General features: G+C 35.0%; 1 pseudogene across 1 annotated transcript; it reads left to right on the forward strand.

Annotated features, from left to right (window-relative positions):
- Positions 1–358: 358 nt before the first annotated feature.
- LOC145101965 (protein trichome birefringence-like 38) lies at positions 359–4,842 on the forward strand (annotated as a pseudogene). Its single transcript, XR_013705948.1, has 5 exons — positions 359–811; positions 2,157–2,315; positions 3,281–3,456; positions 3,545–3,703; positions 4,457–4,842. The product of XR_013705948.1 is annotated as a protein trichome birefringence-like 38 (transcript).
- The last annotated feature ends 323 nt before the right edge of the window (positions 4,843–5,165 follow it).

Genomic DNA, 5,165 nt, shown 5'->3' on the forward strand with positions numbered 1-5,165 from the left:
TTTAAAGTTTGTTTCTTATGTTATATATATTATGATAACCCTTGTTTGTTTTTACTTAAAAGATCCTAAGTGGTGAAAAGTTTGTTATTTGCGCCCCCCCCCCCCCCCCCCCCCCCGGGGGGGTGTTTCAGCAAACTAATCAAATAACAATTTAAATTAATATTTAAAGAACAAACAAAACTTATTAAGAGGCTATAAATTATCAATATGTAACTGTGTTCACAATGGTGCTTCAAATCACATGAAATGTAGAGATTATTAAAACAAATCCATGTTTTAGAAAATATTGTTAAAGCAATTATTACATAAAGTAAACAATTTCGGATAATTATAAAGCATGGCGCTTTACACATATAAAAATGAGAAGGGTCCGAGTCCTAGAGACCAAAGAGCTGCATAAGGACAGCTTTATGTAGGCACAATTTCTTGATCAACCTCCTCACCAAAATCCAATAAAGATATGGATTTTGGGTACCAAAGTAAGATCTTTCTTCTTCTTCTTCTTCTTGTTCTTCAAGTGCAGGTGTTGGTTGCTGAAACACAAGTACTCTCATTATCAACATACAGTAGCAATTTTAGTGTTAGTAGTTCCTTGAGGGGAAAAAGAGTGGTTAGAGAAAACCCGTGGGAAGAAGAGGGTTGTTGGGGTGTGATTTGTACAAAGGAAAATGGATTGTAGACAATTCATATCCTGTTTATGTAGCTTCAAGCTGTCCTTACATTGATTCAGAGTTCGATTGTCTTAAACATGGTCGTTCAGACACTCAGTATCTCAAGTATGCCTGGAAACCAGATACTAGAGCCCCAGGATTATTCTCTCTCTCTCTCTCTCTCTCTCTCTCTCTCTCTCTCTCTCTCTCTCTCTCTCTCTCTCTCTCTCTCTCTCTCTCTCTCTCTCTCTCTCTCTCTCTCTCTCTCTCTCTCTCTCTCTCTCTCTCTCTCTCTCTCTCTCTCTCTCTCTCTCTCTCTCTCTCTCTCTCTCTCTCTCTCTCTCTCTCTCTCTCTCTCTCTCTCTCTCTCTCTCTCTCTCTCTCTCTCTCTCTCTCTCTCTCTCTCTCTCTCTCTCTCTCTCTCTCTCTCTCTCTCTCTCTCTCTCTCTCTCTCTCTCTCTCTCTCTCTCTCTCTCTCTCTCTCTCTCTCTCTCTCTCTCTCTCTCTCTCTCTCTCTCTCTCTCTCTCTCTCTCTCTCTCTCTCTCTCTCTCTCTCTCTCTCTCTCTCTCTCTCTCTCTCTCTCTCTCTCTCTCTCTCTCTCTCTCTCTCTCTCTCTCTCTCTCTCTCTCTCTCTCTCTCTCTCTCTCTCTCTCTCTCTCTCTCTCTCTCTCTCTCTCTCTCTCTCTCTCTCTCTCTCTCTCTCTCTCTCTCTCTCTCTCTCTCTCTCTCTCTCTCTCTCTCTCTCTCTCTCTCTCTCTCTCTCTCTCTCTCTCTCTCTCTCTCTCTCTCTCTCTCTCTCTCTCTCTCTCTCTCTCTCTCTCTCTCTCTCTCTCTCTCTCTCTCTCTCTCTCTCTCTCTCTCTCTCTCTCTCTCTCTCTCTCTCTCTCTCTCTCTCTCTCTCTCTCTCTCTCTCTCTCTCTCTCTCTCTCTCTCTCTCTCTCTCTCTCTCTCTCTCTCTCTCTCTCTCTCTCTCTCTCTCTCTCTCTCTCTCTCTCTCTCTCTCTCTCTCTCTCTCTCTCTCTCTCTCGAACCATTACCTTCAGCTACTTTGTAATTAATATTACATTTATTTCTTGTCTTTAAACTAACACAAGTTTCCATATGCGTAATAATTGCACATTAAAGAAAAACAAAAACATTGAAAAAGGAGTAACACTTTTGCAATAAATATAACTCGTTATTATTCTCTTTATCTTTCGTTTTTCATTTACACGACAACATTATTTCAAATTAACTACAATTCCATCTAATTGTTCTGTTTTGAATATTCTGTATACATGACCTTTGTCGTTTGTTTCATGTGTTGAACGTTTGACTCGTAGATCAAGACGATGACTAAATAACATATATACCATTCTTTATTAATCATTCAAGACATTTTAGCTTATATAAATATGTACATATATACACCACATACATATTCATACGTAGAAAACTCTCGAAATGGTTTATATATTTGTATATAATAACTGAATTGTGATGAAAATGGATGTAGGTTTAATAGGTGAATTTGTTGAACAAATGGAGAGGGAAGAAGGTGATGTTTGTGGGTGACTCACTGAGTCTCGATCCAGTGGGAATCGTTGGCATGTTTGCTTCTGCGTCGGTGCCCAATTCAAGGCCACTTTCTCCGTAGAGACGGCCTTACTTCCCTCGCTTTTCAGGTCTCTCTCCTTCTTTTTTATTCTTTTAGAATATATATATATATATATATATATATATATATATATATATATATATATATATATATATATTTTTGAATATAACGCGATATATAATGCATGGTAAAAAGTTAAATGAATTGATAAAATATTAATTATTTTTTCTAATGATGCCTTGTAGTTATTTTATAATTATATGTGATTATGAGTGTTGTTTACGTATTTGAAAATAATCGTATTTAACTACTGGATGGAGCACACTTCTCGGCGGGCCCAAAAGCCGCACCGACGGCTGCAAAAGGCATGGGTAGTGGGAGAAGTGGTGGTTCAGTAGATGTCAGTGTCAACTATAGAGACAATTTTGCTTATGTTTGTTTGTGTTTGGATATGTCTCTTTCATGTCACATCCACATTAAAACTTTATTACAAATTCTTTCCATAATCAACTATTTAAATATTGTTTCTTGAAATATCTACTTTACATGGGTTTTCTACAAGTTTTTATTTTAAAAAATGTACGAATCTTTAATGCATATATTTGATGTCTTTGAAAATTATTTAATACCAAAAGCATGGTTTTGTGCTTTACGACTTTTTTTTGAAATAAATCTACCAAAAATCAAATAATTCGAAAGAAAAGATAAAAGGGTTTCAGAAGCATGTTCCCAATGTGGAAGGTGTAAAGAAACAGCATCAAAAAGCGAGTGATTCCCTTGAATTTGACAGTGGTTCTTGTGATATATCATGAGGTCCATTTTTGGATTTTTGTAGTCAATAACGTGGCATGTGACCAATCTCAAACATTGTCATAACGTGCACAAAACATCAATCATAAAAACAAACCTCATAAATAAAATTCCTAGTACATTTTGATAACTTATTTAAATATAATTAAATTAAAAACAATCATATTTAAATTTTACACAGATTTTAAAACAATCATATTTTCAACCTCATTTTATACACAGGATTATGGTGTGACGATATATCTGTATCGCACACCATATTTGGTAGACATTCAGAAACAAAGTATAGGAAATGTTTTGAATTTGAATTCGATTCAAGGCGGTGATACATGGAAAGGGATGGATGTGCTCGTGTTCAACTCCTGGCATTGGTGGACCCACACCGGAGATTTACAACCGTATAATTTTTGTGTAATTATTATTTTTTATCTGTGTATCGTAAATTGAGTATGTGATATATGATATTTTGGGGCATTTTTGTTACAGATTTGACTACATACAAGATGGGTCAACTATCACGAAAGATATGGATCGTTTAGCAGCATATTATAAGGGCATGTCGACTTGGGGAAGATGGGTTGACCTTAACGTTGACCCATCTAAAACTAAAGTATTCTTTCAAGGAATCTCTCCTACACATTACATGTAAGTACATCCGACATTAAGGCTTCGTTTTTCCTCTTAAATAATGTTTATTTTGAAAAGGGAAAATATGTACATATATGATAAATGATGAAACTCTCATAAAATTTGGAGGGGGAAAATTTAATAAGGTCAAATTTGTAAACAATTAGGACTTAACGAAGCATTTTTGTTCATAAAAAGTATTTGGAAACAATGGAATCTGTCAAATAAATTGGTATACGACCGAATTCACAAAAAATGGGACAAGACTTATCAATCAAAATTGTTTAATTTCTATATTTTCATTTACAATTAGATTTTGGTAGTTTATTTATTTTAATATATGTATAATTACGGTATTTTGGTTTTTTAATAAAAAAATATTGAATAAAATACATTTAACCCAATCCAAGGGAACGATAAATCCATCAAAAATGAGATTTGAGAAAATACTACCCAATTGAATTATGTGCCACTGACAATCAAACACGTCACGGAATGAATCTTAAATTCTAATTTTTGTGATCCAAACATGCCCTCATGTTCTGGATATCTTCTTTGCTGAGTCTTATATCTTGACACATGTCAAAAAAAAATTATATATATTAAATCCATTAAGTTAAAAAGAAACAACAGTACATAAATCTCTCAACATTGTATGCACATTTACGACAATGCAACTGTCATTTACAACAAATTTGATTATATTCTTGTAACATATTACCAAATTGACATGATATATATTAAAAGGTGTTTATGTGATAAAATCTATAGGGGAAAGGAATGGGGATCATCATCAAGAAATTGTTATGGGGAATTACAACCTATAGAAGGATCATCATACCCAACAGGCTTACCCGAAGCTCAGGTTGTTCTAAACAAAGTCCTAAGTAATGTAAAGAAACCAGTTATTTTGCTCGATATCACAACATTGTCTCAATTGAGGAAAGATGCACATCCTTCATCTTATAGTGACTCGGGTGTGGATTGCAGTCATTGGTGTGTTCCCGGGTTACCCGATACTTGGAACCAACTTATGTATGCATCTTTCCTCACATGATCAATAGGTAAATTTGGGTCATATATGATTTATTTGTATACACAATGAATACATTTGCAATGAAATGCAATAAAGCAAAAAGAGGGGGTGATTGATTTTATTTGAAGCAAACTTTTTTTTTTTGCACTTTTTATCATGTGTAATAATAGTTAATGTCAAAGCTAAAAGCATGTCAATCTTATTTGCTACTCATTTATTTATGATGAAATATAATTTTAAATTCTAATTTTTTTATCTATGGATGTTCCATATTGGTTGTAATCAAAACATGACAGGCTAACCAATGAGTAGAGTGGTCCACCTCGTTCTTATTTTTGGTTAGGGTTTAGGATTGCAAGCTGAGAAGGCAGGTGGTAGGTTAGACGACCCATGTGAAGATGCATGAACAAGACACCTGTTAAAGGAAAACAGGTGGATTCAAGA

This window comes from Lactuca serriola, chromosome 4 (genome assembly GCF_051521515.1).
Source record: "Lactuca serriola cultivar US96UC23 chromosome 4, Lser_US96UC23_V15, whole genome shotgun sequence".
Taxonomy (NCBI): Eukaryota; Viridiplantae; Streptophyta; class Magnoliopsida; order Asterales; family Asteraceae; genus Lactuca; species Lactuca serriola.